This window comes from Rhinopithecus bieti, unplaced genomic scaffold, assembly GCF_001698545.2.
Source record: "Rhinopithecus bieti isolate Rb0 unplaced genomic scaffold, ASM169854v2 scaffold_10223, whole genome shotgun sequence".
Classification (NCBI taxonomy): domain Eukaryota; kingdom Metazoa; phylum Chordata; class Mammalia; order Primates; family Cercopithecidae; genus Rhinopithecus; species Rhinopithecus bieti.
In genome coordinates this window covers 245,761-259,607 of record NW_016806659.1, presented here as the reverse complement: position 1 = coordinate 259,607, position 13,847 = coordinate 245,761, and positions in this window count along the sequence as shown.

The following is a 13,847-nucleotide window of genomic DNA, read 5'->3' as shown; positions in this document are numbered from 1 at the left end:
AGCGAAACAACAATGACGACCATGAAAACATTCACAACTCAATGAATGGGAGTTGAAAGTGGTGGTTGTTATGGAGAAAGGAGTACAGGGACGGGACGGTTACCTGGCAGGTTTCACGGCTACACTGCTACCTGCTTTTATCTTCCCAGGTTTAGCTGATTTAGCCATGGTTCTGCTTTGACGAGCTGTCACACTGATAGAAGTTCACACAAATTTGTGAATTCTCATAGTCACATGTACAATGTGGTGCTTCCCTGACAATATAATTCTACGCTAAAGGGTGGAAGGGTGAGTGAGTGGCAACTTGCTATTACAAAAATAAGTGTTCATTAGTGCAGAATATATCAATGTTTTGCCAATTATTTTACATTGTCTTTTTTAGAAAATAATAATATTTGAATGGCATGCTGGGATAAATGGGTCCCAGCTGTTCCTTTCCCTGCTTCCCTGTTTGGATGCTTAAAGACTAGGGAGCTCCACATCTTGGCATCCACACCCAACTCAAGGTTTTGCCGTCTTACACTGCTACATAAGTCATGCTTAGAATATTCAAGAGTAGGGCTTAAGCGCAGGAAGAATGGACACATAATTCAAATAAATTTGGCAACCTAAGTAAAAGAAAATAGCATGGAAAATATATAGATATGGGGCGAATTTTTAAAAATCCATAATAATCTGTGTGTGTGTGTAACAAAGAAGAGAGAGAGACTACCGAATATATTTATGCTGTGCTTGTCCATTTACAAAGCATATATATGAGCAAATTGATAATTTCCCTTGGATAACCTAAAAGCTGTATGGGCTGTCACATTTTTTTAACTGATGTGTAACATTCAACTCTTGTGATAATTGCTCTGCTTGTTTAAATGGTAATACAATGCTTGGAATATTAGCGCCAAAGCCCTTCAGGTTTCTTTATGTAGGAACACTATTGATAGTTGACTAAATTAATTTTCTCACTAGTTTTTATTTAAAAAAATTTGTGTAGGTTGTATTAAGTTTCATTAAATTTTGTTTTACAAGCATTTACTTTCACTATCATTCTACACAGTGAATTCCGAAATGACAAATACATTTGCTCATTGTAATTACAATATATGAACTGTTTGGCAGAAGTGCTTCTGGGCATGAACATCATTCTTTGGATGTAGAACACTTGGGAGCAATTTCATGTTATTTACAGAGACACATAAGCTTATAGACTGTTCCCTACACATGCACATGGACACACATACACACAGAGAAGTCACTTAGCTATTAGGAAATTGCATGCAGAAGCAACGTGGAGTACTAGAAAAATCTTGGGTTTGGGTTTGAAGTCAGGTAATTCTAGATTTCTAGTCTAGCGTGACCGTTTACTGGTTGTGTGCTCTAGCATCTGTTTCTTGTATTATAAAATGTAAAAAGGGTACCTACCTCATGGGGGTGCTATGGAGCATGAAAGTGGAATATAAATTTTCTTAGCAAAAAGCTTTATACTTGGTGCTCAAGATATGGTACCTGATAATATTATATAATGCATATTCAATACTGGTACATAATATGTGCTTAATATAGTTCCAGACCAGGCCAGGCGCGGTGGCTCACCTGTAAATCCCAGCACTTTGGAGGCCGAGACTGGCGGATCATGAAGGTCAGGAGATCAAGACCATCCTGGCCTAACACGTGGAAACCCGCTCTACTAAAAAATACAAAAATCTAGCCGGCGAGGGTGCAAGGCCGCCTGTAGTCCCAGCCTACTTGGGAGGCTGAGGCCAGGGAGAATGGCCCTAAACCCGGGAGGCGGAGGCCTTGCAGTGAGCTGAGATCCCACTGCACTCAGCCGGCGACCGAGCGAGGACTTCCGTCCTAAAAAAAAAAAAAAAAATATATATATATAGTATATTTCCAGACATTCCCTTTTTCCCCCCCATTAACTCTATAAAACCTCCATGGAGTCGGATAATATAAAAATTTTTCTCTCTTTTACAGATGAGGTTGCTGAGACCCAAACAGGTTAAGTGACTTGCCTAGTTACATAGTGACCAAAAAAAAGAAAAAAAAAAAAAAAAAAAAAAAATGCTGGATGATCATGAATAGTCTTATCCCTAATTTTCCTCCTGAAGAAAACCTCATTCTGTTTTCTAACCGAAGGCAATTGGGCTAAAATGCTGACATCACCTCCAGGACTGTTATGAGAGCCTACAAGGTCTTTCTCTTAGGTCATTGGCTGATTGGCTGCCCAGGATTGGCTGCCATCCCAGAGGGAGACTCCACTGGGATGATGGAGCCCCTGTCTCTCTGAAGGCCAAATGGAGCTGAGCCTCCTCACCCACAATCTCTTTCACTGGACTGAAATGTGAGTAGAAAACAAACTTGCTGTTTATCTATGAAAACCTTATGATGTCTTCTCACAACATTCAGTGTCACCGATGTTGCCTAAAGTTAACGTAAGAGTCTGTTCACCGCCTCTTCTAAGAACAACCCCTGATGAAATTATTGTAGACAAAATGTCTTGTTACCAGGGGCCTTCTTTTTTACTCTTTCCAGACTTGGTATCCCAAATGTTCTTGTGTTGGCTCTAGTGTGACTGATGCTTCCAAATTTAGGTGCCCCCATACAAAAGAAGTAACCAGATATACTGGCAAGAGCCGTTTATATGATGCCCCTCCCTCCAAAACCTATTCCTCTTTTAAATAAACACCTTCTCCTTCTCTTTAAAAAATCACTCTGTAACTCCTGGCTTAAGTTACGACTTCTAGAAAACCATACTAAAATGGTCACTAGTTCCTCTCATCTATCCAATGTCTTTTGAAAAATAATTCTATACATCATGACTTGTTTTTTACAGAATAGTTTGAAAACTCCCTCTTTCTTCTTACCATAAAGATGCTGTGTTCACCATCCAACATACCAATCTCTCAATTACTTGAATTTTTTCAATTTCAGAGGCCTTCAACTGCTTCACTAATTAAATCTCAAATTCAAGTATCTTACTCTCTCCTACTACCTCATATCATTGGTAAGTATTTTGATCCATTCCTTCCGCTATGTTGTTTTCTAGGCCTCCTTCATGTCTCATCCACACCTCAAGTTTTATGAACTTTAGGTGAAAATGATTCTCAGTGCTGACACATATAGTGGAAAATATATATATATATATTGGCAGAAACCCCACCTGTAGAGATTCTGATTCATTGATATGACATGAGTTCTGAGAATCTATCAATTTAAGAATGTTTTTTTCTTTGTTTCAAATATGCAGCTACTGGTTAGACCCAATGTTCCATTTTCCATATTCTTTTTCTGCGTGTGTGGAGGACGACAGAGTCTCCCTCTGTCGCCCAGGCTGGAGTGCAGTAGCATGATCTCAGCTCACTGCAACCTCTGCCTCTCAGGTTGAAGCAATTCTCATGCCTCAGCCTCTGGAGTAGCTGGGATTACAGGTGCGTGCCACCACGCCCAGCTAATTTTTGTATTTTTAAGTAGAGACGGGTTTTCACCATGTTGTTCAAGCTGGTCTCGAACTCTTGACCTCAAGTGATCCACTTGCCTTGGCCTCCAAAAGTGCTAGGATTACATGTGTGAGCCACCACACCCAGCTTCCATATTCTTTCAATGAGTAGAAAGAATATTCAGCTCAGCTTAGGCTCCATGGCTCACCATTTTACCACTTCTGTCAATACTTTTAACTCCCCCACTTTGGCCATACGTTTTCTTGTCTGGAAATACTCCAACCAGGATTATCTCATGATCCTCAGCTTCCTGACCAGCACCTGGGCTTGAGTGCTTCTGTAGCAAACTGAATGACCAGGAACATCACGCATGCCCATTGCATGGCCTGGCCTTCAACCACAGTTGGACCCTCACTTTCACATTCCACTTCTGTGCTACAGGTCCAGCCCTGATTTGTCCAGGGCTTCCCCACTGTATCTTTTGCCTCCTAGCCTCTTACTCTCAACACCAAGAAGAACATTCTTTCCTCTTGACCATGGTATGTAATCTGGGAAGGGAGAAAATGGATGTATACTCATTTTTCTATGTAGAACTAGAAACCCTCAAATAGTTTCAATATTGTTGCATACATTTTGTTTTACTTTGGCTTGTTTTTTTCTGAGGGCATTGCCAAAAATCACAAACACTATTGGGTATATGAATTTTTAAAGATAATTTTCAGACGTTTATTCCACCAAAACGAAAACAAAATTGCTAGAACATGGAACAAAAGCTCTGGTTATAAAACACTTTCCAATTTGCTCAAGGTGATTATTGTTAGTCATCAGGTCCAAGTGTTCCATCAGGTGCCCCATTACAATTTCTGGCATCTTTAAATCAAAGTCCTAGGTCACACAAATCATAAATGTTAGGTGGCAATGAAGAGGCTTCTTGTGCCATGATCACTAAAAGTGTGTAAGTAATCTGTCTGAACTCTCAAGCAAACACCTAGGAAATTGTCTCTCCAGAACTACCATTCTGCTCAGTCTATTCTGAAATGATGAATACATTTGCTCATTGCAATATATGATCTGTTTGGCAGAAGTGTTTCTGGGTGTGAATGTCACTCTTTGGATGCAGAACGCTGGGGAGCAATATTTTACTATAAATAGAGATGTAAGCATATAGACTGTTTCCCACGTGTGCCTGTGATCACCTAGGATCATCTTCCTATGTTAAAGGTGACAGTACCTGCATTAAAGACCTTCACTAGGAAAACAGAAAAGCTGAGAATTAACCATTGGGCTTTACAGGGAGTGATTTTTCAGGATTTTTTTTTTTTTTTTTTTTTTAAGGCTCAGGTAGATTTAGAAATCCTGCCATCTCAGTATCTATTGAAATTCAGCTTAATTGTACTTGAACATCTCCTAGTGAAATCTTCCTCAGTATTTGAAAATGTCCTGGATGGTTGCCATCTAGATATGTAGGTTACTTTCTGGGGGCATAATAGGGCTTTTCTGAAACTAATGATTTGCCCCAGAGGATAAGGTCCTTTGGCTAAGGCTTACATTTTCAACATTATAGGAGAAAGGAAATTACTGTTTTACATGGTGGCTATATTAACGTTTCATGAAGAAGATTAAAAGTATTTTTTCTTTTAAGTCCAAAGGCAGAGAAAAGAAACTACCTGTCTGCCAGTGAGACCAAAATGTTTTAGATATGCTTCCAGGAGGATGGACAGATTGAGACGAGAATAAGACTAATACTAGGGAATAATGGATAATACAATTGCAAAGGTACTATCAAAGCAAATTCAGATTATATACACACACACACACACATACACACACACATATATTTTATATAAATATTTAATATTTATATCAGGCCAGGCGTGGTGGCTCACGCCTGTAATCTCAGCACTTTGCGAGGCCCAGGTGGAAAGGTCACGAGGTCAGGAGTTCGAGTCCAGCCTGACCAACATGGTGAAACCCCGTCACTACTAAAAACACAAAAATTAGCTGGGTGTGGTGGTGTGTGCCTGTAATCCCAGCTACTTAGGGGGCTGAGGCAGGAGAATCGCTTGAACCTGGGAGGCAGAGGATGCAGTGAGCTGAGATTACGCCACTGCACTCCAGCCTGGGTGACAGAGCGAGACTCCATCTCAAAAAATAAAATAAAATAAATCAAACACATATGTATATAAATATTTATATGTTTATATAGATGTTATACATATATAAATATTAAGGCAGGGTCTCTCAATGTTGGCACTGATGACATTTTTTGCCATGCGTTTTGTATGTGTTGCTGTAGGGAGCTGTTCTCTATGTTGTAGATGCTTAGCAGTACCACTGGCCTCTATCCATTAGATACCTATAGCACCTGCACTCCCAAGCGTGATTATTAAAATTGTTTTCAGACACTACCGTATGTCTCCGGGGAGACGAGGAGCCAAAACACCTCTCCGGTTTTTAACTGGACTAAGGAGTAAGAAATGTATGTTAGCCAGTGAGAAACAAACGAAGCCTTATGAACAAGAAAAACAGCTTTTAAAAAATACGGTGGTGACATTTTCCTGGATATATTGCAAGTGAGAAGGATCAGCAGAGTGGTTCAGGTGTTGAACTGCAATAAGGCATAACATTTGAACTAAATGATGGCAGTTGGGAGAAAAGGAAAAGATGTTAGCGAGAAGGAAAGAGTTAGGGAAAACAGATTCAGCAGCATGATGACTGGACCTGAGGAGCGATGAAGAAGGACGTAGCTTCTGTGACTTAGGCACTGCGTTGAATATTATGTCATTCTTGCTCTCTTTGTTTTTGGAGGCAGATTTTATTGTGATTTCTTTCCTTCCACCTCTATGCAAGAGCAAGCTGGATGTTTGTCCTTTGTGTGAAGGCAGAGCAAAAATGTGCAATGAGCTGATGGTGATTTGGAATTAGAGCGAAGTAAAATATGTAGAATAACTTTTAGGAAGTATATTACACACAGAGGCACTTGCTGAAGTGATGTGACCGCTATGGAGAGAAAGGTGGAAAATCAGGGAACATATCAAATGTAATAGGTAAAGGCCTCCAGGTAGAGAGGAAGAAATGAGAGAAGAAAAAGAAATGTCAAGAGGATAAACAAAGAGTTTGATTCAAGGGCAAAAGGAGAAAAGTTTCTAGTAGGGGTAAAATCAACTTGAATACTTCAGGGAGTTAAAGACCGTGAGAGCTGTAGGGGACCAAAAGATGTAGGGGTCCAAAAAATGAAAGTTCATGTCATTAATGGAATGATGCTGAGGACAGATATGAGACAGATGCGAGTTACGGGGTAATGGGTGATAACATGGAGGCGTAAGATGATTACTGTCAATATTTTGCCAGAATAAGAAAGATAAAGATGTTGAATGTTATCCTGAGAAGAAAGAAAGATCGATCAGGTATCCATTTTAATGAGGTGAGAGAGATCCCTGTGTATATGAGGAGTAAGTAACGAAAAAAAAGTTTGAAAACATCACAGATAAGCTCGACATATGATACATCTTGATTAGAATATGAACAGCTCCCTGTGTTTGTGTAAACACACATCAATGAACTACTTTCTGTTTCAATGGTTTTGAGCTATGCTGAGCCTTTTAAACCAACAAAACAAATATTGACACAATTGGATACTGCATCTATTTATGCCAAAAAGAAAGCTCAAACTTCACAAAGTTTGCCATTTTCTAACAAGTAAAAATAGACCTACAAAAGGAAATAAATAAACCAGGTTCTCAGTCAAAATCGTGAACAGAAGCACACCCACAAGAATCAACAATACTGCTGTATTTATAGACAGTGTTCCTGGTATGGAGAAACAGGTGGCAGATTTTTAGTAAACTTTATACCTTGGCCATTTGTTTTTCCTCAGACTTTTGCCATATTTTTTGTGAGAAGACTTCAGTTTTCTCAGTCAAGACTATTAACCATAGGGGCTGCAACATGGAAGTTGTGTGGGCTATGTTTACTCAGTTTGTTTTAGAAATGCAAAATAATGCAAAGAGCCCATTTACTACATTTGCCTAACACATTGTTAATAATTATTGAGAGTGGCTTTGGGTTCTGATAGAGAACGTAGGGGAGAGAACTAAAGTCTACATCAACCTACAAAGTCAGAATTTGGAGCTACCTCTAAGGATGAAATTTTTACAAGAAATTAGGATAGAAAGGCAAGGGCAAAGTCCTGATTATTTTCTTACTTATGTTCTTTCCTGAGGTAATGAGTGACAGTAAAATGTTCTCATTCAGAAAGAGACAATCGTTTTGCAATTTCAGAGGCGGCTTTGGGAATTCAGCGAAGGCTGGATTGGAGTGGCTCAGGATTTCGGCAGGGGTCCTTTGTTTACGACTTCTTTCCCGGAATTAAAGTACACATGTATATGACTGAGACATGACTGACATGCATGGTGATGCCTATATAACAAGCCGGCATTTAATTTGTCTGCCTTGATCATGCTTTCATTACTTCTGTAGTTAGGCAGCATCACGTAATAGAATCAGACAAGTCTGCTTCAGATTAAACTTCAGCCCAATCATTAACCATGTGACTTTGGATAAATTCTATAATCTCCTTCCCACATTTCCTTCTTCTTTCTCTTCCTTTCTTCCATATTTGAAAATTCTATTCTAGTGTATTTATTTTATAATATTTATTTTAACTATTTAGGCATGTATATATCTTAAAGAATTAATTCTATAAAGATTAGTGTAAAAACTAGCAGACTCCCACTTTTGTCACCCCAGTTCCTATTTCCCAAAGCAATACTTTTCTTTTGATTATTCTGATGTTTGTTTCTAAATATTTTCTACTCTTTATTATTCTTTTTATTCAAAAACTATTTTCCATTGGCATCCTCCATGAAATATGAAGACTTAGATTTATGTATATCAATAATCTACCTCTACCCACCCCTACACACACACATACCCCCCGCTACCTGTCAATCTTCCACAATCCCCATTATGTCAATAGATTTAAATTGTAACTAAATGAAAATGCAGTGTTAACACTTCTATGATTAAGTCACTGCAGCTATTCACAGTTGAGGCACATATACCCTGTTGACATTTTCTTTCTCATTTAATTGGTTTGGTTTTGCAGAAGTTAAGGTTTGTTGTTGTGTATTTTTTATCTGCCTAATTTTCTAGATAAACTTCTAATTAGCTCAACTCTCAGCCATCTCTCATTTACATAATTCTCGTGTATGTTCAGTCATAACTTCAAGCTTCTGATCTGCTCTAGTTTTGACAGAAAGTCTTTTATATACAACGCATGGGCATCATCCTAGATAAGACATATTCCAACAGAAACAGAATGGGAGCCACATATTAAGCTTAAAGTTCTAGTTACCACATTTAAAATTTAATTTCAGGCTGGGTGTGATGGCTCACGTCTGTAATCCTAGCACTTAGGGAGGCCAAGGCAGGAGGATCCCTTGAGCCCCGGAGTTCGAGACCAGCCTGGGCAATATAGGTAGACCATATCTCTCTAATAATAATAATAATAATAATAATAATAATTTCATTAATATATTCTATTTAAACCAATATGTGCAAAATCTTTCAACTTGTAATCAATATAAGAGTTTGAGATAGTATGTAGATAGATAGATAGATAGATAGATAGATAGATAGATAGACAGATAGATATAGATAGACACAGACATACTTTGATGCACTAACTTTTGAAATCCATGGCATGTTTTATACTAAGAGGAAGGGTCAGCAACTTGTGTGTCAAAGCTGCTTGTCACTTGATTTTGCAACTACACTTTTACTAGGATACAGCCACTAGCATTTCTTACTGTCAACGGCTGTTTTGTGTTGCTATGACAGAGTTGTCTGACCCATAAAACCTAAAATATTTACTATCTGGACTATTACAGAAAAAGTTTGCTGACCCTGATTGGAACACATCTTAGTTTGGACTAAACACATTTCGAGTGCCCAACAGCTGAGTGCTGGCATATTGAACATCTCTTCTACGTAAATTTGGAAATTTTGTTTTCCTCTCTGTTGATGTATAGCCCTATATTCTACTTTCTTTCTTCCTTTTGTTTTTCTCTCATGTTTTGGCAGAGACTATCCTTTGGAATATATCTGGGAAAAGATAATGGGAAGTAAAACTGTATAGACCTTTATGTGTTGATTGTGCCCTCAAAATAAATCAGTATACTGGATAGGTATAGAATTCCAGATTGGAAGCCACTGTTCCAAGCTTAAATGTAAGCTTCATTGATTTTCAGGAGTGAGGATTGTTTTTGAAAATCTGAGAATCTTTTCTATTCTCTGATCCTTTGGATAAGACTGTGTGTGTGTATGTGTATGTGTGTGTGTGTGTGTGTGTGTGTGTGTGTGTGTGTGTGTGTGTGTGTGTGTTTCAGGTAGAGATTCTCTAAGAATCTTCTTTTTTTCAGAGTATGCAGAGTTTTCACAATGTTGAACTAGATTTTCTATTTGGAAATATTTATTAGAATTCCCTCTTTTAGTGTCTCTACCTTGAGCTATATTCAAGAGTTCCTTCACCTCTCCTAAGTACCTGCTTGAATTTGGACTCCCTGGCCTGCCCTGTCCTTCCTTCCTTCCTTCTTTCCTTCCTTCCTTCCTCCCGAGTTGCTCCTGTTCTTTTTTCATTGCTAAGACAAGAATACTCTGTGGTTTGTTAAGTTCCATACATCTGTCTGATTTGCAGCTTAAAAATAAATTAGAGCTGCTGTCTCTTCTTTTATTTAATTGTATATTTATGCCTGTAAACAAATCTTTAAATTAATTCTCATGAAATTTTTGGGTAGATTATATGTGTTTAATTTACCAATGTAATAGATAAATTTTTAATTGCCTTCTAAACCCTTGTTTTCTCATCTTTAAAGTGGGAATAATAATACCTTACACAGTTAGGAAGATTAAAAACAAGATTTGCTTGGAATGATATCCGTGACCCAGAAACTCCAAAAGTGAACAACTAGGTTAAACTTCTTAAGGACAAGAGAGTAGAAACAAAATCAGATAATATCAAAAGAGAAAGAAGCATTATAGACTATTACACTTACCTTTCTCTTTTAAAATTTAACTACAAATTCAATTGTAATCTTCTTGGACTTGCTCATCTCAGTCCTTCAGAAGACTGTTCATGGCACTATGCTCTTACTGGTTTATACCATGTCATATAGGTAGAACTCAGGCCAATTATGAAAGAAAAGTTAAAAAAAAGTTTGATGAAGCTGGGAATTTAAAAAATAACCGAATTATTTAAATGAGACCTGTATTCTTCTATTTGCATAGTATTCAATATTTATCTTGTGTCAACATGTCTAATACCAAGTTTCTTCAATCATTGTTAATTCTCGATTTTTTCAGGTGCCGGAGTTGGGACAGGGTCAATGATGCAAGATTATGCTAGTTGGCGAAGTTCTCCAGTGTCTAAAATAATGGCTCAAAGTCTAAAATAAGTATAGAGCTAGAAAAGGGGACATGAAGTGTGATTATAAACTGCACTGGAAAGATGAAGAAACCATCTGCCCTTGGAAAGACCAACAAGAAGTGCTGAGGAGTCCAGAAAATACAGAGAAGAAATTGAGGTTATAGCAAAGAGGGCAGAAACAGAATACAGATACTGATGTCTTGCAGCTGGATTCAAGACAAATTTCACAAGTTCTTTAAGCCTGTCATGGATTGTGCTGCCTTGTTAACAGAGGACATTCCATGGGAGTTTGCCTCCCCTCCCACTTCCATATTATTCACTGAGAAAAAATCTAAATAGTACTGCATTTACTCATCTGTTCTGAATCCGGTCACATGCCTTCTTCAAATGTTATTGCCAGTCCTGCTCCTTCAGACTGGACCCATTTCAGCAGGTATTTACTAAGTCTTCCCTAAATGGTCTTTCTTTACTACAAACTATCAGGTTAACTTTCAAACACCTCTTTGCAAGTATTGCCTAAATAAATCCCCAAGGAACAACACATGGACTATCAAAGAAAGTTTTAACTCATTCTCATACAGGCTTTCTCAGCATTTTCATAATGAAGTTATCATTTCAACATTTGAAACAAATAAACAAAACTTCACAGATCTCAAATATGAATGGATGACTTTCAGAGTATAACATATTTTATTGCAATGGTTAAGAATAAGGCTCTAGATATTTATAGCCGGGCTTCATGTCCCACTCCACTATTTCCTAGGAATATGTCCACTGGCAAGCTGCTCAGTTTCTCTATACCTTGGTGTCTTAGTTCATTTCCTGACATTATAAAGGAATACCACAGACTGGGTAATTTATAAGAAAAAGTAACTCATTTGGCTCATGGTCCTGGAGGCTGGAAAGCTCAAGAGCGCAGCCCTGGCATCTGACAAGGGCACGTGGAATGCACGGCATGGCAAGAGCAAGCATGCACAACAGGGAGGTGGGCAGAATAAGCAAGAAAAAAAGGGGAGGGGGCAAATTCATTCATTTTATCAGAAATCCACTCCTGTGATAACTAACCCACTCCTGTAATAACAGCATTAATACATTCACAAGAGCAGAACCCTCACAATGTAATCACCTCTTAAAGACCCCGCTTCAGAACACAGTTACTGGCAATTAAACTTCAACATGAGCCTTGGAAAAGACATTCAAACCATAACGCTCAGTCTTCTAATCTCTAAATACAGCAGAAGCTAGTTTATAAGGTTAAGAATTTCAGTAAAATACAAGAAACAATTTTTAAGGTTCCTGACTCATTGTATGTGATTAGTAAATGTTAGCTATTGTTTAGATTGAAAAGACGTGCATTGACAAAAAGGCAGCGTGAATTTGTATATTTACCACAGATATGTCTGCATATATTGTAAAAAAGGAAATAATGGCTTAAAAAGGTGGGAGATATTTATTCGGTGTGTAGATGATATTTGGGGTACATTTGAATTCGTAAGTAGGTTTAAATAGTTCTTTGGTCAATTGGGCTCTAGAAACCATGGGTCTAGCATGATTCAATTCGAGACCATTTAATTTGCTAATTATATCACTTATGAAATTAGTGTTTTAAAATAATTTTGGCATCCTGAAACCCTTTAAAAAATCTGATAAAATGTTTGGCTGTCTTCCCACCATTGAAATGCATGAAACAGAGTATATAAAACATTATGTATTCTGGGACTTTCATTAAAATAAGTTAATAGAGATGTAAAACCTGAAAAATGTCTGGAACGTAGTCATTGCATTAAATGCTACACATAATTATTTTACTAATAGAAAAGAATACATCCCCAGACATTTTAAGTAATAAAACAGAAACTCAAGTTTGGCATTTAATGAAACTAGGTATTCCATGTGGGAAGAATCTGGCCAGGTATGGTGGCTCATGCCTGTAATCCCAGCACTTTGGGAGGCTGAGGTGGGCAGATCACAAGGTCAAGAGATCGAGACCATCCTGGCCAACATGATGAAACCTTGTCTCTACTAAAAATATAAAAATTAGCTGGGCGCGGTGGCACGTACCTGTAGTCCCAGCTACTTGGGAGGCTGAGGCAGCAGAACCACTTGAACCTGGGAGGTGGAGGTTGCAGTGAGCTGAGATTGTGCTGTTGCACTCCAGCCTGGCAACAGAGTGAGGTTTTATCTAAATAAATAAATAATAAAAAGAAGAAGAAGAATCTACTAAATCTACCTCCACATCTACCGAGCATTAAATGAAAGAGTAGAGTGGAGAGACACATGCAATGACACCTGTTGCTGAAGAGCTCGAATACATAGAGAGACTAAGCACAGTTCACCAGAGTAGGCAGCTCGCCTTAAAGCTACATGTTCAAAGTTCCTGTTCAGTACAGTGACCATGAGATGTTTGCTCCAATAGTCCAATTTTTTTCCAACCCCATTGTACATGGTGAGGTAACAAAGGAGATAGACGTGAATGAAAATACACAGAGAAGCTATTTTAGCAGAAATCAACCTGCCAGTTAAAATTTTTTTAAAAAATGTAGAAGAGAGATTACCATTCTGAGTAACCATATAGTTGTGGATCTCTATTGACTAGGAAGAAGAAAAGGCCAAATCATTGTGGACCTGAGAATTGCATATCTGTGGAGCTTGTATTGGGTCATTCTTGCACTACCATAAATAAATAGCTGAGACTGGGTAATTTATAAAGAAAAGAAGTGTAGGCCGGGCGCGGTGGCTCAAGCCTGTAATCCCAGCACTTTGGGAGGCCGAGACGGGCGGATCACGAGGTCAGGAGATCGAGACCATCCTGGCTAACACCGTGAAACCCCGTCTCTACTAAAAAATACAAAAAACTAGCCGGGCGAGGTGGCGGGCGCCTGTAGTCCCAGCTACTCCGGAGGCTGAGGCAGGAGAATGGCGTAAACCCGGGAGGCGGAGCTTGCAGTGAGCTGAGATCCGGCCACTGCACTCCAGCCTGGGCGACA